This window comes from Haliotis rufescens, unplaced genomic scaffold (genome assembly GCF_023055435.1).
Source record: "Haliotis rufescens isolate VD_foot unplaced genomic scaffold, xgHalRufe1.0.p SCAF_35, whole genome shotgun sequence".
Lineage (NCBI taxonomy): Eukaryota > Metazoa > Mollusca > Gastropoda > Lepetellida > Haliotidae > Haliotis > Haliotis rufescens.
This window is the reverse complement of record NW_025964057.1, coordinates 2,354,304-2,379,889: the sequence shown is the minus strand read 5'-3', so window position 1 is coordinate 2,379,889 and position 25,586 is coordinate 2,354,304. Positions and strand designations below refer to the sequence as shown.

The 25,586-nt window shown below is 38.2% G+C and overlaps 1 long non-coding RNA gene across 1 annotated transcript in view; it reads left to right on the top strand.

The window, feature by feature from the left end:
- Nucleotides 1-3,868, top strand: part of LOC125372074 — a 28,782-nt gene extending 24,914 nt beyond the window's left edge. Inside the window, exon 3 of the long non-coding RNA XR_007217964.1 lies at nt 3,825-3,868. This is a non-coding gene — a long non-coding RNA (uncharacterized LOC125372074). The remainder of the gene's footprint in view (nt 1-3,824) is intronic.
- The last annotated feature ends 21,718 nt before the right edge of the window (nt 3,869-25,586 follow it).

Sequence of the window (25,586 nt, the reverse complement as noted above, 5' to 3'; positions counted from 1 at the left end):
GTATCATCAAATGTGTTTATATCTATACCTTGTTTTCTTTAAATACGATGTACTCTGACGGGAACATAAACATCATAATGATAATGATGATGATAGTTGTTTATGATGAGGATGATCACCATATTTTAACGTCTGTGTTGTGATTAACAAGGAGGCCTTTCATGATTGAATTTAATCGTGCACTATTGCACATATTTATTTATCTGAAGATCCTCTTGTGAAGCATGTCAAGACTGAAAACAAGTCATTCAATGGATTTTCCTAAACGACCCATTGATGCAGTACTGAATATCAATGTTAATGTTTATTTTGTTGATGGTGCTGGACGGTACAGAAATGAGTGTCAATCAAGCGAAGTGCCATATCAAATCGACCTAGAACCAGTCACTTGCTACTCGAAAACGTCAATGTATGATTTTGTGTCAAAGTTGATGTCCAGCTTGACACAAACACAGTATCTTTGGCATGGTTCGATCCTCTTGTTACCGTAATGTGTGGTTTTGACTCCGAGACCATCAATGGTACGACCCAGAATATGCAGAGGGCGTCGTGGGAAATGATAATTACATATAAAATTCTTTGGAATACGCCCACATACAGAGTCAGACGTATCCAAGCGAACAAACCTGATATGGTCCTTTTTGATAAATCCAATGAAAGCATTGTATGACCGATTTATCTGTTTCTTTTGAAACTAATGAGATTCAGGAGAAACAAGGCAAAGACAGTATGCGGACCGTACTAACGAAATGTCAAGCTAGCTTCCCAAGTTGTTATACTCGCCATTCATGACAAGAAAAATCCCGTTTCCTGACGCTTAAAATAGTGTTTATATTAATTAAAATGCACACATTTCCATATATTCGAAATATTCCAGTGTCCATACCGTCAACTATCCTTGAAGGATAATGATGACGTAGACGACAAAAACGACAACGACAACAACGATGTGCTGGATTGACTTTCAGAAAGCATATGATTCTGTCTGTTTGGGAATGTTTGGACATGTTGTAGAAATTTTCGTCAGTGTCCACATCGTCCACTACCCTGGAAGGTGTATCTTGCCACATATGTTTGCAGGTAGAGACACAAAACCAAATAAAGACATGACACATGTGTATGCATACAATTTGGAATAATATGGACAGTTTACAATCCTAGACACATTCCACATTAAGCCATGTTAGATCATGTTTACACTGCTGTTTTATGTATGAGAACACAAGAAAGTACGGATTTGTCAGTCATTCAAATCTCGGGGTTCAGCAAAAGTTTTCGTATCTATTTTTCGTAAAAATCGTTAGGAGTTTTGCGATCAGGGTGTTAGTTGTCAATTTTAGGTGCTTAAAATGCACTTTAATGAATCCTTGGAGTCTGTAACCTTGAGAAACGTTGTAATGTTATTAATACAAAAATCAGTAAAAGATAAAGCATATATTTTGTGACCGGAACTAGCATGTTCGAGGTAAAGCTTACGTTTTGTGTACTATCAAATGCATGCCAGTGATGACATTTCTTCAAAACATGACAAAATCCCTATCATCCACAACATGAGAGATATTGACCACGAATGTGTGTACCGAACTCTCGAACCTATTCTCCGATCACGACCGCCTCACCATAAAAATACATATAGATTTGGACCTGTGAAGATCAGGGTTAGAACAGATCTTCAGCAACCAATGCTTGTATTAAAAGGTGACTATGGTTGTCGTTAGATGCGACTAACGGGATCGGGTTGGTTGTCAGGCTCGCTGACTTGGTTGATTGGATGCATATCATCTTATCCCAATTGTTTGGATTGATGCTCGTGATGTCAATCACTGGATTGTCAGGTCCAGACTTGATTATTTGCATGACCTCCGTCATATAGCTGGCATATTGCTGAGTGTGGCGTTAAACAAAAAAACAAACAAGCAAACAAAACATATAAATTTAACCGCTAATTTCAAATTCGAGATATAAATACATAGCGCCAATTCGAACTCCCAATCTGACCTTACAATAGAACTGTGTACCATGATATCGAAGTTTGAATTTGCCACCGTGACAGCTTTAAGAAATCTTAATTAGAATTTTACTTAACTGTAAACAATTCTCCTCGATACAGGTTGAGGAATCCGTAATGAAGTCAAATAAAGTGATCATTTGCAACATTATCAAACTTAGTTTCATCCACATAAACCACGGACCTTTTTCGCAAAACTAAAATTCAGTTCAATCCGTCACTTGTTTTTCTGTCACAATGTTTATTGATTATTACCTGCGAAATACATTTCAATTAGTCATCGAGATACATGTCAATTAGCCACACCTTACACCTGTTGTATTCTGAATTGATCGCCTATGCAATCGTATTTCTATGGATCTATAATACACAGTCTGTTACTCAGTTTTATTTCGCTTATCGATTTTCTACATAGGTGAACAGGGACATTTATTTTACATACAAACAACATGTAATTCAGGAAAATATAATTACATGATAGGGGTTTGTGAACACACAAATAATTATTTATTCAAACACCTCTTCCTTTAAAAAACATATATATTAAGACACACAAATGGTTTTTACAAACAATAGTTGATTTTATGCTTCCAAAGAAACCACACGCAAGCTATTGTTGAATTTTAAAATATAGCCAAGGTAAATGTATCCACAATCATATTTAATCACAAATATCGTTCTGTTCTATATAAATGTAACAAGTGAACTACCCATTTCAGTGGATCTCAACATGGACAAAACTGTTGGAGATGTTCAATGAGTGAATGTTTATTTAATGAAGTAAAAACGTAGATTCTTTCTTTTGGTAAATACATGTAGCTGTACATCTTATAGATGTTCCAAGACAAAATGATATAATATCTACCTGTAAACCACTTTATAGTGTCTCAGATCGCGGTATGTAAAGAAAACTTGGTGCTCAAAATGAAGCCCTTTTCCCTCTACATTGATGATACAGCTGTGTGTTTAAAGTTGATTTTGACAGCCCGGGCCAAGTCGGACCTACCACAAGCCAAAGACTTTTGATAGAGACTATGTTGAGAATCTAGAGGGGAAAGGGCTTCACTTTGAGCACCTTGTTTTCTTTAAATACGATGTACTGTGACATTATAAAGTGTTTTATAGGTAGATACAATACTAAGCTACAGATATTAACACATTTGATGATACATCTGTGTGTATACTTGATCTCCATGGCGGCGACTGGTGGAGCCTTCTTCACTTTGGGCGGCCTGGCCTTCTGTACCGGGCGTGGTTCAGCAGGGATAGGGGCCGGTGTCCCGGTATAAACTCTCCCCCGTACAAATTCTCCCCCCGGAGAGTTTATACCGGAAAAATCTGTTCTGAAATAAAATCTCCCCAGGGCGGATATGTTTCGCGCCCCCCTCAGTATAAAGTCTCCCCCCTGATTATTCGGTTTGTTGCAATGTCTTTCAGTACTATATTCTTTAAATAGTTATCTTTAATGTAAGGAGGGTTACTTTAAAAAATAGATTATGAAATATGGTCATAACGAATTGATATTTCAGCATATTTTATTTGGTAACTGTACCTTCCATCCTAAAATAATTATAAGACATAATCATACCAAGCAAATTTGAATGAAATGACTTAATGTAACAAATACATGTACGGTTACTGTTGTAACAGAATTCAGAAATCTTATTAATCCTCGCAAACATTCGGTTTTACCACTAACTACGTAAAAACTGTCAACATATCCACGCGCGCCTCCAGCTCAGGCTGTCCGTTATACTCTGATTTAAGATCTAAAATATATTCCTTAATACAGGCTACGATTTGAAAATGGTATCAGTGTAATATCAGTGGCTAGAATATCATGGTGCAAGCAGGTTTCTGTTAAACATACAACATCATAACTATCTAATTCAGCACTGATAAAATCTACTTTGTCTTTAAGACTGCGTACGTTTAGATATATAATCTTTAAATCTGGACTATGCAAAGGTCCTGGATTCGGATGGATATCACCGCAGCAAAAGAGAAAAAGTAAAACTAAGAATGATAATCGGAAATTAGATAAGCAAAGTAACCCAAAATATAGAGAAATGTGTATCAACTTCCCGAAATGATAAGCATGTAGAATAGATTTTAAAATAAACCCACCCCAGCCTGTATTGAATAACATCAACCGGCATCGTCAAAGCAAAGTGTACATGTAATTGTTACAATCGGGCTGGCCGTGAATCTTAATGAAGAACACCTTGTTAAAAAGACACACCGAAACTGATTTGCATAACTGATGACCACAACCATCAAAATAGTAAAAATGATACAGTATAACCTCATACTGAAGAGAAAAGAAGAAAAACACAGAGAAGTAAAATAGCACGTCATATAGAAATGAGATAAAGTAATCTGAGAAGGGATTCATACGTTATATACACCTTAAAAAAATTATATTATGAAAACGAAAGGAAAAGTGCCCCCCCCCCCCAAAGAAAAGAAAGAAAAATACCCCGCAAAATCAATCAAAATCAAAATCAACAAATAAAAGGAAACAACCACACACACACAAGTAACTAAATGTATATTTAGATAAATATATAACCCAGAACAAATAAAGGAGTGAAAAAATAAATAAAAAATACATTTTTTTATTAAACAAATAAACATTCAAACCTTGAGGAATATGAAAAGCCAATGTGTAATACTAAAGCAAGAAGACACGATAAACTGTACCAACATTACAATGTTCCCCGATGTGCATGCTTTACCTGGGCTACATACGGGTGATCTAAGTTAGAAATATATGACTGATATAAATTCTTTATACACGGTAATATCGAATATTCTTGGATTATCTTTTTTTTCAAATGTGCTCCATTCAAGAAAAGTTATATAGAATTATATATTTACTCTCCCCCATGTATTTTGCTCTTTTATGTAAAAGCTTTTTCACCTTACACATTTTAATTACAGATTCCTTTGTTTTGATTTTAATGCAAACAACCCAGGCATTTTAAATGCTATACAAAAAGTATGCTCAAAAGCTAGAGACAACATCGAGAAGGCACAGTCAAAACAGAAGAGGAGATACGATCTTAAACACAGCTCGCCCGTTTTCCAGGTAGGATTTTTAAGCTCTATTTCAAAACAATCATCTGTTAGTAGCAGTAGCAATTTGGGAGAAAGCCTAGCGTGTGTAAAACTAATGGTTACAAACTGTTAAATTAACAAAACAAGTATGGGTCTGCGTTATTTTAGAATAATTACTTTCTTAAGAAATATATTCTTTTTGAATGCAGATATATACTTATGATATTAGGTTATTAGAAATCAGTGGTGCTGAAAGTTTCTTTGTGTTACAGGTCGGGCAAAGATTCACCATCATCAACAGGAGACGAGACACAAGGATGGGAGACAAGCTCGCTCCCCGGTACTTCGGCCCGTACGTCATTCACGAGTCCCTTGGCAAGGGGGTGTATCTACTTAGAAGCGGCGAGAAAGTCCTCAAGTCACGCTACAACGCCACTCACCTTAAGATATGGCATGATCCGCTCGTCACAGATGCCCCTGCCGAAGGCGACACAGTCCCCGTTACAACTGATGACGCTGCTACAGACGTTACAGCTAAGGAGGACTCTGCAGATACGTTCTGGGTGAAGGACTTAAACTTACGATTGTCAGACAGAGATGACATTGAGTCCGGGCAGTGGGTAAATGACCGAGTCATTGACGTTGCATCTAAACTTGTGACATCCAGCACCAGGCTAATGAACCAGTCGTCTCTTCTCTCACAGACAGAATTTAAGCCCATCCATCGCGACACCGTGCAGATCCTCCATGACAGTGACCACTGGGTGACGGTATCAAGCAACGACCGTGGCGTGATGTATGCTGACAGCACGAAGAGAGCTGTTAGCGACCACATCAATAAACAGTTGAAGCAGATCTTCCAAAATAAACGTGACAGTAGTGGTAACCTTACAGTTGAACTGCTTCCTTCCAGTTGCAGACAAATGGTTCAGACTGTGGCATCTTTGCCATTGCTAATGCAGTTGAACTTTCCCTAGGTAACAGTTTGCACTCCTGCAGATACGACATTGCAAAGATGAGACCCCACCTAGTGCAGTGCCTGATCGCACACGACGTCAGTCCTTTTCCAAAGACTGTGACGCGTGGACGCCCGCCGAAGTCAAAGATCATCACGCTATAGTTGTGTAACCGAAAGTTGTACTGTAAATACAAACCTAACACTGACATATTTAAACTAGAAATTATGTCCAATGAACATGATGTATTGAAGCAATTGACCTTGAATTTGTTTTCCAAAATATGCTATCATGCTTATGAAAGTGCTATCCATAAATACAGAGTTTGTTGTTTCTAATACAGTTTTTGTTGTCTGTATACAGTTTTTTAATATACCAGTTTGAGTCTACATGTGAACACAATCGATGGTTGAAATGTAAGTCTAAGAACAAAACATGAACTAATTCTCAAGAACTCCTTCATCTTTGACTGACTGATGTATTTTCAATCTTTATTCAGCACTGAAGAGGCACCATGCCTATAGTACGAAGCATTAAGTTTATGAAAAATCAGCATTGATTTTGACTCCATAAACTGTCATAAAGTATTCATAAAGTATCAGGGGTCATTTCAACTTGCAAAATGATTGACATAGTCCTTTATAGAGCGAGGATAGGCCTGTTTTCCCACCCGATTGACTGATATTACATGGTTTAGAACGGTACAATGAATGGTTAAGCATGCATATTACACTAATACGCGATATTTCATAAGAAAATATCATATCTCCGTTAAAACATAAAACCAATATTTATGAGTATATAAGACTTTATCACTGTATCCAATTCCAAAATTTTAGATATAAACTTAGGACAGTTCAGTTTAAAATTCTTCAACCTTTAATTCATCACAGGATGTGTAGTTAGACGACGGGAATCTATAGTCTTGACTGTTTTCTTTGGTGAGAATGTTTCTCACCGACGTTACTTACTTACTTACTTACTTACTTTGGAGATTTAACCTGCGCTTTCCGACTGATGCGTATTTCGCACACGGGCCCGGCCAGGCCATTTAATGTGTTTCCGAAAGGGGCGAAGGTGGTCTGGGCAACCCAAGAGGGGCGTTTTAGGGGTTGCTTATATAGAATTTGGGAATTTTGAGATTTGGAATAGATGCCGATGGGATTGGGGAGGAGAACTAAGGGAGCTGGGTATGGTGGATGTTTGTTTGTTTATGTGATTTTGATTTGGTAGGTTATTGTGTTTTTAGATGCGTTTTATTAGTTCCGTTTTTATTAAGAATACGCCTAAGGCCTTGAAGTTTTCTAGTTTATTTTGTGGGTTTAGTATTGCTTCTAGAGTTAGAGCCTTGGGTGGTTTGTAATGCGGTTCGATGTGTTAGGTAGTGTGTGCAGTGGATGAGTGCGTGTTCTGGGGTTTCTGGTTGTTTGCAGTGTGGTCAGTTACCTGTAGTGTTTTTTTTAATTTTTTTTAGGTGGTTATTTAGGTTGGTGTGTCCTGTTTGGAGTTGGAGAATGTTTCTCACCGACGTTAGTGTGTAGGGGTGTGATATCCTGGGCAGGAAATGACAGTGTTTTGACTACTCGTCTTTCATTAATTAACGTGTTGGGCATCCCTAATGAACCTTTACTAATTCATGTTAAACCAACACAGGATGTTTTCTGGAAGTGGACAATCGCGAATGTCATAGGGCTGATACGACACGTGTTAATAACTTCTAAAGTTACTAAACAATCTTTGTACCTAACGACTAGCATATAAACTAAACATCGTCTCTATCAGAAGTGATTTGCTTGTCTATAGATGTAAACACATTTGATGATACATCTGTGTGTTTAAAGTTGATTTTGACAGCCCGGGCTAAGTCGGACAGAACACAAACACTTCTGATAGAGACTGTTGATAATGTAGAGGGAAAAGCGCTTCACTTTGAGCACCTTATTTTTTTAAATACCGCGATCTGAGACACTATAAAGTGGTATTAAGGTAGATATAATACTAGTCTATAGGTGTGAGTCCATTTCATGTTACATCTGTGAGGTTTAAGTTGATCTTGACAGCCCGGGCCAAGTCGGACCGAACACTTGTGAGACAGTTGAGAGTATGGGGAGAAGAGGTCTACTATAACAAACGTGTCTGCTTTAAATACGATCAACAGTGACATTATAAAGTGGTATTTACTTGGCAATAGTACGTTCCTATAAATATAAACGCCACGCCGACAGATGGAAATTTGTATCAGGATAGCTGGAAGTATTTGATACGTTTCAAATCTTATTTTTGTTTAACGATTGATCTTTTACATGTTACCTAGATCAGCGACGCTTACATCTCATTTTTCGTTGGTGCTTGTTCATAAATCTCATGTGTCTATGTTGCATCAATGATATGTAGGTATGATCACCGATAATGAAGAAATTAGCCAATAACACTTTGGTCCGTCTTGGCCCGGCTGGCCCGACTTTTAGGCAATACCCTCAACTATTTACTTACTTACTTACTTACCTTTGAGATTCAACGTGCGCATTCCGACTGATGCGTATTTCGCACACGGGCCAGGCCATTTAATGTGTTTTCGTCCTATGGAAACTCAAACAGCTAAACCTAATCTAACCGATGATGAAAGTTTCTCCACAACTGAGGAAACAATAGACACTACTCCAACTAAAACAAACCAAAATTCCCTCTCAGCCCCAAAAAGGAAGAAATAACTAAACCGCAAAACTCCCCAACCAGCCAACACCCAAAACCCAAATAACCTCCTAAATACTCCTAGTATACATGCATAGTCAAAACTCACCAAAAGCTAGCATGAAATCCTTCCACAAAGTAGCTTTCAATATAAAATTAACCGATCTTTCCTTCTTCCTCTTTAACCTCCACCTAAAAGAAGTCACCGAATAAAATAAAAACTAAAAATTAAATCACCTATCACCCGAACCCAATAATGGAAGGACTAAATATTTTTCAGTGGAACGCCAACTGACTCACCTCCCGCGGCCATGAACTAAAAACTAAATTTAAACTAAATAAAGGCCCTCACATTGCTTGTATCCAGGAAACCAAATTCTCAAAAAAATCCAAATCCACACTACCTAACTACAACTAAGTTAGAACTGACAGAGCTAAACCAAAAACAAGAAGAGCCGCAGGAGGACTAATCATATTTATCAGGGAAGATATAAATTACGAAGAAATAAAAATAGACACGCCAAACCTAGAAGCCAACTGCATTAAAATCACATTAAATAACCGAAAAATAAACATCATAAATATATACCACTGGGCGGAACAAAAAGTCCAACCTGAGGATCTAAACAAACTACTTCAAATTAGCGATAAATCTACTATATTCCTAGGAAACTTAACGCTCACCATCCTACATGGAGCATAGATGATAAAATAGATAATCATGGCAAATTAATCTCCGAATGGATAGAAACAAACGACCTAGTACTCCTAAATAACAAAAACCCACGAGTTACGATAAGATAAACCAAAAAATGTCGGCTATCGACCTAACCATATGCACCGCAGATCTATCTCAAAGTACTCAATGGGAAGTGCACGACGTCCCGCTAGGTGGTGACCACTTCCCGATAAACATAACCATAGTAAATACAAACATACCAATCCAAACAGAAAACCAAGAACAAAAATTCTATTACAATAAGCTAACTGGGACCAATCCCAAGATATCTGCAACGAAGCTAACTTAAACGAAATAGAAAATAATGACCTAGAAACCTATTGTAAAAACCTAACAGACTAATATATAATAAAGGCAGCCAAAACCTCCATCCCCTTCAAAACATCAGGCAAACCCACGGTACCATGGTGGAATGAGGAAATAGAACAGACTAGACGAAAACGTAAATCAGCCTTCAATAAAGCAAAACGCGACTACACACATCTAAACTTAGCTCACGATTTAAACCACCAGGTTCAAAAACTAGTCCAAATAGCCAAAAGAAGAGACTGGAAAAAATTCTGCGAATGTATAAATAACCGTACAGATGCCAGAACGGTCTGGCGCAAAATCCACGCCATTAGAGGCTTAAAACGACATAAAAAACTAACATTAACAACTCAACCAACCCCGCCCAAAAAGCAAATAATCTCGCCAACCACTTTTCGGCCGTTAGCAGTAGCACCAACTTCAGCCAAAAATTCCAAGATAAACTTAAAACAAAAAACAAACCCACAAAAGAACCAAACAATAACAATCTAGAAATAAACCAACCCTACAAAATGGAGGAGCTCCTCTACGTAATCCAAAACAGGAAAAAGGGGACAGCCCCAGGATTAGACCTAACTTCTGAACAAATAATTAAAAAAAACAACCTAAAACTATATCCTACTCCCTGGAAACAGGCCCTAGTCATATCAATCCCTAAACCTAATAAACCAGCTAATCAAGCTAACTCATATCGACCAAAATCTCAACTTCAAACTTATGCAAAGTAATGGAATCAATGGCTAAAAATAGATTACAACATTACCTAACCCAAAATAACATCAACTATTGAACTGCATGGCAAGTATTTATAAAACGACCGGGGGAGGAAATATTCTGGGGGGAGACTTTATTTCGTAGGGTGGGGGAGAGTTTATTTCGAGAGGGGCGGAACTGTACCGGTATAAATTCGCCGGGGGGAGACTTTATTCTGGGGGCGAATATATTTCGTGACACCGGGGTGGTTTTCTCCTTAGGCTTGGTCTTGGCCGGAGCTTTGACCAGAGGCCTTTTCCTTTGACCTAAGTCAAAGGAGATGGAGAGGGTGGAGGAGTTGGACTTGTAGGAAGTCCCGAGGGAGTAGTCCCCAACCATGAAAGCCAGCAAGGGCTCCAGGATGGCAACTAGCTCCCTCGGTAGCGACAGAGCGATGTCTCTCATAGTTGAGCGTGGGTAGCGAGCTTGGAAGGACACGTCTGCACGGGGCGAGTGTCCAAGCCGAGATGACTGTGTATTGACTGTGTGTATTCTTTGATTAGAATGCTTCTCACCGACCTTGGCGTGTAGGGGTGTGATGTCCAGGGCAGGAAACGACAGTGTTTTGACTACTCTTCTTTCATTAATTAACGTGTTGGGCATCCCTAATCAACCTTTACTAATTCGTGTTAAACCAACACAGGATGTTTTCTGGAAGTGGATATTCGCAAATGTCAAAGGACTGACACGACACGTGTAAATAACTGTCCAAGCACTTCTCAAGTTCCTAAGATTCTTTATATCTAAAGATTAGTATTATATCTTATTATATACCACTTTATTGTCTCATATTTCAGTAGTAGTAGTATTTCAGAAAACACAGAGCTCAAAGTGAAGCCTTTTTCACTCTACATTCTCAACATAGTCTCTATCAGAAGTGTTTGGCTTGTGTTGGGTCCGACTTGGCCCGGGCTGTCAAAATGCACTTTAAACACACAAATGTATCATCAAATGTCTTTAAATCTATAGACTAGCACTATATCTACCTATATACAACTTTATGTTGTCTCGGTTTGCTGTATTGAAAGAAAACAAGGTGCTCAAAGTGAAGCCCTTTTCCCTCTACATTCTCAACATAGTCTCTATAAAAAGTGTTTGGCTTGTGTTGGGTCCGACTTGGCCCGGGCTGTCAAAATCAACTTTAAACACATAGAAGTATAATCAAATGTGCTTACATCTATAGACCAGTTTTATATCTACCTATAAACCACTTAATAATATATCAGTACATCGTCTTTAAAGAAAACAAGGTGCTCAAAGTGAAGCCCTTTTCCCTCTACATGCTAGACATAGTCTCTATCTGAAGTGTTTGGCTTGTGTTAGGTCCGACTTGGCCCGGGCTGTCAAAATGCACTTTAAACATACAAATGTATCATCAAATGTCTTTAAATCTATAGACTAGCACTATATCTACCTATATACAACTTTATATTGCCTCGGTTCGCTGTATTGAAAGAAAACAAGGTGCTCAAAGTGAAGCCCTTTTCCCTCTACATTCTCAACATAGTCTCTATAAAAAGTGTTTGGCTTGTGTTGGGTCCGACTTGGCCCGGGCTGTCAAAATCAACTTTAAACACATAGAAGTATAATCAAATGTGTTTACATCTATAGACCAGTTTTATATCTACCTATATACCACTTTATAATGTATCAGTACATCGTCTTTAAAGAAAACAAGGTGCTCAAAGTGAAGCCCTTTTCCCTCTACATCCTAGACATAGTCTCTATCAGAAGTGTTTGGCTTGTGTTGGGTCCGACTTGGCCCGGGCTGTCAAAATGCACTTTAAACACACAAATGTATCATCAAATGTCTTTAAATCTATAGACTAGCATTAAATCTACCTATATACAACTTTATAGTGTCTCAGTTCGCTGTATTTAAAGAAAACAAGGTGCTCAAAGTGAAGCCCTTTTCCCTCTACATTCTCAACATAGTCTCTATCAGAAGTGTTTGGCTTGTGTTAGGTCCGACTTGGTCCGGGCGGTCAATATCTACTTTTAACGCACAGATGTATCTTCAAATGTGTTTACATCTATAGATTAGTATTAAATCTATCTATATACCACTTTATAATGTCACGGTACATCGTATTTAAAGAAAACAAGGGGCTCAAAGTGAAGCATTTTTACTGTATTTTCTTAAGAAAATCCCTGTTAGAAATGTTCGGTCCGACTTGGCCCAGGCTGTCAAAATCAACTGAAACCTCACAGATGTATCATCAAATGGATTCACATATACAGATTACTATTATATCTACCTAAATACCACTTTATAGTGTCTCAGATCGCTGTCCTTAAAGAAAACAAGGGGCTCAAAGTGAAGCCCTTTTCCCTCTACATTCTCAACATAGTCTCTATCAGAAGTGTTTGGCTTGTGTTGGGTCCGACTTGGCCCAGACAGTAAGAATCTACTTTAAACAAACATATGTATCATCAAATGTATCTACATCTATAGACTAGTGTTATATCTACCTATACACCACTTTATAATGTCACAGTATATCGCATTCAAAGACAACTGGACCGTTAAAGTCAAGCACTTTTACTGTATTTTATTAAGAAAATCCCTGTTAAAAGTGTTCGGTCCGACTTGGCCCGGGCTGTCACAATCAACTTAAACCTTACAGATATATCATCAAATGGATTCACATCTATAGATTAGTATTATATCCACCTAAATACCACTTTATAGAGTCTCAGATGGCTGTACTTAAAGAAAAAAAGGTGCTCAAAGTGAAGCCCTTTTCCCTGTACATCCTAGACATAGTCTCTATCAGAAGTGTTTGGCTTGTGTTAGGTCCTACTTGGTCCGGGCTGTCAAAATCTACTTTAAACACATAGATGTATCATCAAATGTGTTTACATCTATAGATTAGTATTTTATCTACCTATATACCACTTTATAATGTTTCAGTACATCGTATGTAAAGAAAACTGGTCCGTTAAAGTCAAACACTTTTCCTGTATTTTCTTAAGAAAATCTCTGTCAGAAGTGTTGGGTCCGACTTGGCCCGGGCTGTCAAAATCAACTGAAACCTCACAGATGTATATTCAAATGTATTCACATCTATAAACGAGTATGATATTAACCTTTATACCACTTTAAAGTGTCTCGGTTCGCTGTATTTAAAGAAAACAAGGTGCTCAAAGTGAATCCCTTTTCCCTCTACATTCTCAACATAGTCTCTGTAAAAAGTGTTTGGCTTGTGTTGGGTCCGACTTGGTCCGGGCTGTCAAAATAAACTTTAAACACATAGATGTATCATCAAATGTGTTTTATATCTATAGATTAGTATTTTATCTACCTATATACCCCTTTTTAATGTTTCAGTACATCGTATTTAAAGAAAACTGGTCCGTTAAAGTCAAACACTTTTCCTGTATTTTCTTAAGAAAATCTCTGTCAGAAGTGTTGGGTCCGACTTGGCCCGGGCTGTCAAAATCAACTTTAAACTCACGGTTGTATCATCAAATGTGTTTATATCTATAAACGAGTATAATATTAACCTATATACCACTTTAAAGTGTCTCGGTTCGCTGTATTTAAAGAAAACAAGGTGCTCAAAGTGAAGCCCTTTTCCCTCTACATTCTCAACATAGTCTCTATCAAAAGTGTTTGGCTTGTGTTGGGTCCGACTTGGCCCTGGCTGTCAAAATCAACTTTAAACTCACGGTTGTATCATCAAATGTGTTTATATCTATACCTTGTTTTCTTTAAATACGATGTACTCTGACGGGAACATAAACATCATAATGATAATGATGATGATAGTTGATTATGATGAGGATGATCACCATATTTTAACGTCTGTGTTGTGATTAACAAGGAGGCCTTTCATGATTGAATTTAATCGTGCACTATTGCACATATTTATTTATCTGAAGATCCTCTTGTGAAGCATGTCAAGACTGAAAACAAGTCATTCAATGGATGTTCCTAAACGACCCATTGATGCAGTACTGAATATCAATGTTAATGTTTATTTTGTTGATGGTGCTGGACGGTACAGAAATGAGTGTCAATCAAGCGAAGTGCCATATCAAATCGACCTAGAACCAGTCACTTGCTACTCGAAAACGTCAATGTGTGATTTTGTGTCAAAGTTGATGTCCAGCTTGACACAAACACAGTATCTTTGGCATGGTTCGATCCTCTTGTTACCGTAATGTGTGGTTTTGACTCCGAGACCATCAATGGTACGACCCAGAATATGCAGAGGGCGTCGTGGGAAATGATAATTACATATAAAATTCTTTGGAATACGCCCACATACAGAGTCAGACGTATCCAAGCGAACAAACCTGATATGGTCCTTTTTGATAAATCCAATGAAAGCATTGTATGACCGATTTATCTGTTTCTTTTGAAACTAATGAGATTCAGGAGAAACAAGGCAAAGACAGTATGAGGACCGTACTAACGAAATGTCAAGCTAGCTTCCCAAGTTGTTATACTCGCCATTCATGACAAGAAAAATCCCGTTTCCTGACGCTTAAAATAGTGTTTATATTAATTAAAATGCACACATTTCCATATATTCGAAATATTCCAGTGTCCATACCGTCAACTATCCTTGAAGGATAATGATGACGTAGACGACAAAAACGACAACGACAACAACGATGTGCTGGATTGACTTTCAGAAAGCATATGATTCTGTCTGTTTGGGAATGTTTGGACATGTTGTAGAAATTTTCGTCAGTGTCCACATCGTCCACTATCCTGGAAGGTGTATCTTGCCACATATGTTTGCAGGTAGAGACACAAAACCAAATAAAGACATGACACATGTGTATGCATACAATTTGGAATAATATGGACAGTTTACAATCCTAGACACATTCCACATTAAGCCATGTTAGATCATGTTTACACTGCTGTTTTATGTATGAGAACACAAGAAAGTACGGATTTGTCAGTCATTCAAATCTCGGGGTTCAGCAAAAGTTTTCGTATCTATTTTTCGTAAAAATCGTTAGGAGTTTTGCGATCAGGGTGTTAGTTGTCAATTTTAGGTGCTTAAAATGCACTTTAATGAATCCTTGGAGTCTGTAACCTTGAGAAACGTTGTAATGTTATTAATACAAAAATCAGTAAAAGATAAAGCATATATTTTGTGACCGGAACTAGCATGTTCGAGGTAAAGCTTACGTTTTGTGTACTATCAAATGCATGCCAGTGATGACATTTCTTCAAAACATGACAAAATCCCTATCATCCACAACATGAGAGATATTGACCACGAATGTGTGTACCGAACTCTCGAACCTATTCTCCGATCACGACCGCCTCACCATAAAAATACATATAGATTTGGACCTGTGAAGATCAGGGTTAGAACAGATCTTCAGCAACCAATGCTTGTATTAAAAGGTGACTATGGTTGTCGTTAGATGCGACTAACGGGATCGGGTTGGTTGTCAGGCTCGCTGACTTGGTTGATTGGATGCATATCATCTTATCCCAATTGTTTGGATTGATGCTCGTGATGTCAATCACTGGATTGTCAGGTCCAGACTTGATTATTTGCATGACCTCCGTCATATAGCTGGCATATTGCTGAGTGTGGCGTTAAACAAAAAAACAAACAAACAAACAAAACATATAAATTTAACCGCTTATTTCAAATTCGAGATAAAAATACATAGCGCCAATTCGAACTCCCAATCTGACTTTACAATAGAACTGTGTACCACGATATCGAAGTTTGAATTTGCCACCGTGACAGCTTTAAGAAATCTTAATTAGAATTTTACTTAACTGTAAACAATTCTCCTCGATACAGGTTGAGGAATCCGTAATGAAGTCAAATAAAGTGATCATTTGCAACATTGTCAAACTTAGTTTCATCCACATAAACCACGGACCTTTTTCGCAAAACTAAAATTCAACTCAATCCGTCACTTGTTTTTCTGTCACAATGTTTATTGATTATTACCTGCGAAATACATTTCAATTAGTCATCGAGATACATGTCAATTAGCCACACCTTACACCTGTTGTATTCTGAATTGATCGTCTATGCAATCGTGTTTCTATGGATCTATAATATACAGTCTGTTACTCAGTTTTATTTCGCTTATCGACTTTCTACATAGGTGAACAGGGACATTTATTTTACATACAAACAACATGTAATTCAGGAAAATATAATTACATGATAGGGGTTTGTGAACACACAAATAATTATTTATTCAAACACCTCTTCCTTTAAAAAACATATATATTAAGACACACAAATGGTTTTTACAAACAATAGTTGATTTTATGCTTCCAAAGAAACCACACGCAAGCTATTGTTGAATTTTAAAATATAGCCAAGGTAAATGTATCCACAATCATATTTAATCACAAATATCGTTCTGTTCTATATAAATGCAACAAGTGAACTAACCATTTCAGTGGATCTCAACATGGACAAAACTGTTGGAGATGTTCAATGAGTGAATGTTTATTTAATAAAGTAAAAACGTAGATTCTTTCTTTTGGTAAATACATGTAGCTGTACATCTTATAGATGTTCCAAGACAAAATGATATAATATCTACCTGTATACCACTTTATAGTGTCTCAGATCGCGGTATGTAAAGAAAACTTGGTGCTCAAAGTGAAGCCCTTTTCCCTCTACATTGATGATACAGCTGTGTGTTTAAAGTTGATTTTGACAGCCCGGGCCAAGTCGGACCTACCACAAGCCAAAGACTTTTGATAGAGACTATGTTGAGAATCTAGAGGGGAAAGGGCTTCACTTTGAGCACCTTGTTTTCTTTAAATACGATGTACTCTGACATTATAAAGTGTTTTATAGGTAGATACAATACTAAGCTACAGATATTAACACATTTGATGATACATCTGTGTGTATAATTGATTTTGACAGCCCGGGATAAGTCGGACCGAGCACCACTTCTGACAGAGACTATGTTGAGAATGTAGAGGGAAAAGGGCTTCACTTTGAGCACCTTGTTTTCTTTAAAAACCGCGATCTGAGACACTATAAAGAGATATTTAGGTAGATATAATACTAATCTATAGGTGTGAATCCATTTCATGTTACATCTGTGAGGTTTAAGTTGATTTTGACAGCCCGGGCCAAGTCGGACCGAACACTTGTGAGACTGTTGAGAGTATGGGGAGAAGAGGTCTACTTTAACCAACGTGTCTGCTTTATACACGATGAACAGTGACATTATTAAGTGGTATTTACATAGATATAGTACTATCCTATAAATATAAACACTATGCCGACAGATGGAAATTTGTATCGCGAGAGCTAGAAGTATTTGATACGTTTCAAATCTTATTTCGTTTAACGATTGCTCTTTTGCATGTTACCTAGATCAGCGACGCTTACCCACAGCTCCACTTTCTGGATTTCAAGCGATTTACTCCGAAATACCTAATTATGTTTCACGTTTTTGGTTGGTGATTGTTCATTAATGTCATGTGTGTATGTTGCATCAATAATATGTAGGTATGATCGCCGATAATGAAGTAATTAGCCAATAACACTTTGGCCCGTCTTGGCCCGGCCCGGCCCGACTTTTAGGCAATGCCCTCGTCAGTTGTCTAATACGGTCAAGAGTAAGATCTTCCTGAAGACCACTGCACTGGAGGTATGTGGATTATTGAGTAGGTACTACGTGTTTGGAACTGGGAGTTGAACACTAAGCACTTTTAGAGAAGAGCTCACAATAAAACGTTATGGACTCGCGGACGGACTTGTGTTTTCATTTCAAGACGTACATTTATCAGGTTGAACTTCCTAACTGTAACAATAACTGAACTTTACGCCTTTTATACACATTTGTGATGGGGTGACAATGCGACAACGAGACATATTTTGACCTTGAAAATGTCGCGTTACGGCATCGTCGCCCTTTTGTAAAATTGAGAAAAGGATTATCAAAGAGCGACAATGCGAACACGCGACAATGCGACAAATGGCCAATTGTCGCGCTTTTGTTAATTTTGACACGTTTTGCTTGTTTTTGTAAAGGCGTCAATGCGACAATGCGACAACGAAACAATGTCCCTTCCATAGTAATCCGTGCAAATAAAACTGAGTAATGAAATAGAAGTCTGACATGCCAGTTAAAAGATGTTGCAGCTTCTGATTTCATAGATCTTCAAGAAGGGTTATCAATAATGGGATGGGTGATGAGTTCAACTGCATACGCTGTGATTAACAATACTGCTCCGAGTCAATACATTTTGTCAAATGTATGACATGTATTACGTGAATGAACATATTGTTTATACTCGTCCATGTTTTTGAGGGACAAAATAATTTACATGCTCGGTAAAACTGAGGACGGGCATCATTGTGTGTTTCCGTGCTTTGTTCAGGTGAACAATTGACTTGTCCTTGCATGTGTTTGTGACGGGTGCCACTTATGTGGCAGGATACGCTCACCTTTTCCCGAACACCCATTGGATGACCTGAACCACTTCGGATTTTTATCCCACATCAGTCTCATACACCATGATATAACAGAAATACTGATATACTGTACAGTTGAAAATGATGTTTAATGCGATTACCGTAGTGTGTTACTGCAACTGTTCATATTTTGTGCAGTGATGTTATGTAATATGTAAAAGAAAGCATATTCAATGAGCCAATTGATTTGAATAGAATATACTTGCGTCAGTGTATTTTATTAACGCCCCAAATCGTAATTTAAACACATAAAATAACAGATCAGGCATGGTGCCTTGACTACTAGATTTAATGGGCCACCCCGGAATAAAATAGTTCCCCCAAAGCGAGGAACATATGTTTTAGTATGTTTACAAGAAATATATTCCAAACAATATCCTCATTAGATGAGAAGATCTTTTACAGAATTACCTCAGTAAGTCAATTACAATGACAGAGCGTCGTAATACATTTACATCAAGTACAATACGTCAAAATGGCCGACACGATAAACGTGACGGGAGATATTTTCGAAGTTGTTAATTAACCTGTGGCTATTTCAAGCCTTTGGCATCACTGATCAATTGGCCGATCATTGAAAGGTGATTGTAAGATGTGTCAAATAGATACTAAGGTAAATTCATAGATTTCTGTAAATTGTCACTGCGACAGTTTGGATTTTTTTTCGTGTTTTTCTCTCTTGGATGGGTTGTAGCGAGGGTATCCTTAAATGGGCTAGTAAGCACGCTTCTGTATGAATTCGTACCAGGGAATTCCAAGGGTTTTCCCCAGGAATGTGGAAGTAGTCAGTGTTTACGCCTTTTCAAGAATACAGTCACGTCGTCCAAGTCGTATATCTTGTAAACTTCACATTAAAAAAATAGTTATTGTTATAACCAAATGCAACACAACCCATTATCCGATAGGGGTAACTGTACATAGCCGTTACCACAATAAACTTAGTAACGTTAATCAGATGGCGCTGGTCCCCCGACGCACGTGATGTCCAAGGCTCCCTTTCGGAAGCTTTAGGTTTCGTATTTCTGGCATGCCTTGCTCTAGTATCTCTCGCGCGCAGTGCAGCGAGATTTGCTGATTAGTCAGTTTTAGGATATGTAACATGTTAATGGAATTCAGACACGCGCCAAGAAGTCAAACCAAACCATGTACCAAGTTTATTGAGATAACATATCCCTCCGCTATGCACAGTTACCTCTATCGATAATAAGTTGTGTTTCATTTGGTTATAACAGTAACTAATTTTGTAATGTGAAGTTTACACGATATACGGCTTTTCCATAGGACGAGAGGTGGGTCACATGACGTTTTTCACGTGACTGTATTCTTGAAATTACGTAAACACTGACTACTTCCACATTCCTGGGGAAAACCCTGGGAATTCCCTAGTACGAATTCATACAGAAGCGTTGTTTCTCATCATTTAGACCCTTTAATTTTGAACGTAGCGTCTTAGCATACTCTGAGATAAGTCATAGAGGTTGGTTGCATGCCCGTTCAAGGATAACCTCGCTACAACCCATCCTAGAGAAATAAAACCCCAAAATCCAAACTATCGTAGTGACAATCCACAGCAATTTACGAAATTACCTAAGTATCTATTTGACACATCTTTACAATCACCTTTAAATGATCGGCCAATTGATCAGTGATCACAAAGGCTTGAAATCGCCACAGGTTAATTAACAACTTCGGAAATATCTCCCGTCATGTTTATCGTGTCGGCCATTTTGACGTCTTGTACTTGATGTAAATGTAACGTATTACGACGCTCTGTCATTGTGATTGACTTACTGAGGTAGTTCTTAACATACCTTCTCATCTAATGAGGATATTTTTGGAATATATTTCTTGTAAACAAACTAAAAGGGATGTTCCTCGCTTTTGGGGGAACTATTTTATTCCGGAATGGCCTATTAAAGCTAACAGTAAGTCAAGGCACCATGCGTGTATATGATCTGTTATTATATGTGTTTAACAAATACGGTTTTGGGCGTTGATAAAATACACTGACGCAAGTATATTCTAATCAATAGGATAATTGAATATGCTTTAGTTTACATATAACATAACATCACTACACTAAATTTGGACAGGTGCAGTAACACACTATGGTGATTGCATAAAACACCACTTTGAACAGTATTTCACGATGTATCAGACTGATGTGGGATAAAAAACCGAAGTGGTTCAGGCCATCCAACGGGTGTTCGCGAAAAGGTGAGCGTATTCTGCAAGACAGGTGGCATCCATCACAAACACATGCAAGGACAAGTCAATTGTTCACCTGAACAAAGCACGGAAACACACAATGATGCCCGTCCTCGGTATTACCGAGCTTGTAAATTATATTGTCCGTCAAAAACATGGTCGAGTATAAACAATATGTTCCTACAGGTAGTTATGGAATACTGTAAGGGACATTCTCGCGATCTCGACCTTTGGAAACGAGCTAAATATGCCAAGAACACGAGAATGCATGTTTTTGATACATGGCACTTTTTGTCATAAATCGACAACGCGAGAATGCAACATTTGGACATGACGAATAATCTCGCAATCTCGCAATCTTGACTTGTCAAATTAGGCCACAAAAACACAAAATCGCGAGAACGCGAGAATGCGACATTTTATTTTCTCACGATCTCGCGTTCTCGTGTTCTCGTTTTTTAGACGCTGTCCGTGCTCATGCGTGATATCATAAGGTCAAGGCGCATGCGCACATTAGTAGTCCTGCACAGTGGTCATGCTTCTTTCATGCTCTTCATTCTCCAAGTAGCATTTAGAAAATGTATGACTTGAACTTGAAAATGCTATGTAATTTACATACACAAAGAACATTGTAGAGTAGAGTAGACTCCTCTCCCTTTGGTGCTATTTTCTATGTACGTTAACTTAAAACCCTCAACATGCTAAACATAATTCAACAAAAGAAATTGTGTACATGAATGTTTATGGATAGTGAAAACATTAAAGTGTGAGGAAGCTGGAAACAATATGTATCACTGTCAGTGAGAGAGTAAATATTGCTTAAAGCCACATCAGCAGTATTGCTGTATCAGTTACAGAAATAATCACATTATTATTCATTAAAACAAAATTCTCCAAGACCAATTTGTAGCATTCGGCTAAAATGAGATTGTCCGATGTTTTTACAAGAAACCATAGTCGCTACTTTAGGACATACAAATTTAATTAATAGATTATCATCCTTTCCCACCTAACTACAAAACATCCCTCCTTACATTATTCTATTGCCTCAAACTTCCTAGAAATAGAAATATATAGAAATTCTTCAACCTCACCTTCTTCCAATCATTGACCGCCAGAGGGAGCTGTTTCAACAGGACAACGCTCCACTGCACAGAGCTTGTATCACGCTAGACTACCTCATTATGCCAACATCAACACTTTCCCTGGCCGTCGAGATCTCCAGATCTCAACCCAATGGAACAACTCTGGGATCAACTCGATCGACGTGTGCCGCAAACACTCCACAACTGGCCAAAGCGTCACAAGCAAAATGGCGCCGAATTCCGCAGGACAGAATTCGTACGCTTAACCAGTCAGTGCAGAGGAGATGCAGAACCATGATTGCTGCCCCGGGCGGTCACACGAGATACTGATTTTAGTGCAACCTTGTGGCCGTATGTGACATGACAATGAACAATTTTCAATGCCTTTGTACAACGACAATATGTGACTATCGATCGCGAGGTCCAAAATTTCATATTTGTATCTATGATATTCAATTAAATATATCGACTTTATTCAGTCACAGGATTTTAACCGATGGCACCCGTCACAAACACATGCAAAGACATGTCAATCCTCGGAAACATGAAGGTACTATTAGCTGACCAATGTAACTTCACTGCAATAGATAAAGGCAGTTCCCAAAAGTAAATCATTAGTGAGCATGTTACATAACTGAAGGCAACAGAAACATAGACAACAATACAATATCAATTGAAACCGTTTGTATGGATTTTTATTGGAGACCTGTTCATTCTATGTTTCTGTAAAGGTATGCGTTGCCAGATAACACACTTCACATCGCGAGGGATAGGTGATTCAAACATACAACGTACTATTCATTGCTATGTCCGCATCCACAAAACATTGCTAGATAAATACAATCAGTATGAGAAATGTTAGGTTTCCAGACACATTAATTGGCGTCACAGGATCACATTGTTTACTTGTTCTGTCTTCAAAAGATGATTAGGTCTCATTATAACTGGATTTGTATCATAAACCTGTTATTTCTCTTAGAAACGAATGTTTTGAACTTAAGATTTATCTAAATATGTAAAACTGTTAATGTGGTAGGAAGGCCGGAAGTGAGGCAGGTCTCAGAAGTTTACCATTTTGGTGAAACCCACGAGCACTGGTATGGTGCTGACAAACCTAGACAAACCCCGATTATGTAAATTTCTGTACTTATATGTAACGCTTATCTTGACAAGTGAGATTTGTAATACATATACTGGTATATAATCTGAAGGGACAGAGATGTTACCCCGTGAAGATACGTGTTACAATTGGTCTTCAGCAACCCATGCTCGTCGTAGGAGGCGACTCACGAGATCGTACGGACAGGCTCGCTGACTTAGTTGATGCATGTCATCGTTTATTTCCACGTTAATCAAACAACGGACGTCATGCGAAATGGTTGCCGCAAATGGTAGGCTGAATAACCGCATGTTGTACACGCTAGGGGGCGTCTGCAGGTGTCGGATGTACAGTGACATCTCTTCCTTTTCGCCACAGCCCAGGACTGGTACTGTGGTGTGGAAAAGCATTACAGTCGCAGTGGACTAAATCCGGGAAACTTGGAATTCACAAAACTTGGCGTTTTACATATACAGTAAACTACGGTTATAACGAACTCAAATGGACCACTAATTTTAGTTCGTTATAACCGTAGTTCGTTATAAGCATATATACAGCATAACTACAGCAAATAGTCGGGACCAAAAAATTAGTTCGTTATATCCGTCAGTGCGTTATAAGCGTGTTCGTTATAACCGTAGTTTACTGTACAGTGATGTTAAAGAAACTCTCACCCTTGTGTCTTTTGATATCAAATATATCAATACTCAAACACGATATATTGCTATGATTGCAGCATTTACCACGAATCTTTGTGTGTTTGAGTTATTTGGTCTCCTTGATGAATGATTAAAGATTATCGAACTAGAAACAAGTACTAACGCCATGTCACAGAAATATGACGAGATGTTGACAGAACAGAGCAAACGAAGCCAGAATTCAAAGCACTTACGCAGCATAAAACGAAAAAAGGAAGAAGGACACAGAAAAGTATGCAGGAATTATCCCAGACTCACTAAATACATAGAAAAATTACATGAGGAAATGATAGCAATGATATGTAGGTTAATGGCAGATAATGTGATCATCAGTGGACAGATTTGTGGTCAGCCGAGGGCAAAGCCAGAAAACTTAAGCTCGGCAACACGCAGCACAGTTAGTTGCTGCCACCTGTGTTCGAATATCCTTTGAGTACATATATCCTGTACTGCATTATCAAACTTATCTTATACGTTTCAAATGGTTTTGAAGAAACATATACGCAGAGCAGAAATGTAATCACTAATATTCATCCTGATTGTGTTGCTGATTTTTACCAAACTTTTAAACATTTAATGTGTGCATCACTTTGGTCTTCAAGCTGACAGCTTGACACGCCCTGATGTAAGTGAAATACTGTTACAGTGAAAGTCACTCACTCACCCGCCCATCTAACCAGTCATAAACACACCAATACACACACCCACTGACCGAACCAGCCTCACTCACTCACTCACTCACTCACAGCCAAACCCTACTCAATGACTCACTCGTACTAGAACCATTAACCCACCCAAACACCTATTGTCTCACTCACCGAGACTCACTCACCCAACCACTCACCCTTTTACATTATTTCCCTACCTTTTTGACACGAGCCCAAATTTCTTCCCATCCAGCCTCTATCACAAACACCAGTTGTCTTGTCACAGGACTGCCCACAGTGACAGGTGTTGCTACAAGAATCTCCGAACGTTCCCCGGGAACAGGAACCTGGGGAGATATACATATGGACAGTAAAAGCTGCATGAATCAGGTACATATTCGCTGAAAGAAACCTGGCCAAGTGAGGTGAGGTGAGGTTTAACGTAGCGTTCAAGGTTGTTTCCTCACATAGCGGCGTGCCTGAATTATCATCCGGACTTGTGTGTGTGATACTGCTAGCCCATTGAGACACCATGGACCCACACATTATGCAGCATCCGAGTCGGGCAATCCTTACTTTACCCCCTTAACGGTGATCCATTAAGTGTAATCTTTTAATGTCTTTGGTATGACACGGCTGCGGGATCGAACCACCGACCTTCCTCTCTTCAGACACAGAGACACTTTGTTCAACAGATGGTAGTATTCAAAGTATTATCAATGCATTTACTCTAAGTCTTTGCTATGAGACATAACTAAACTTGATAATATCCATGTGCAAATGTTATTCACTGTTATATCTTGATTAAACTTTATCTTAATAATGTATTTCTGAGTTGTTTCATGACACCTTGCATAAGTATCAATCTAATCTTAGCTAAAATACACTC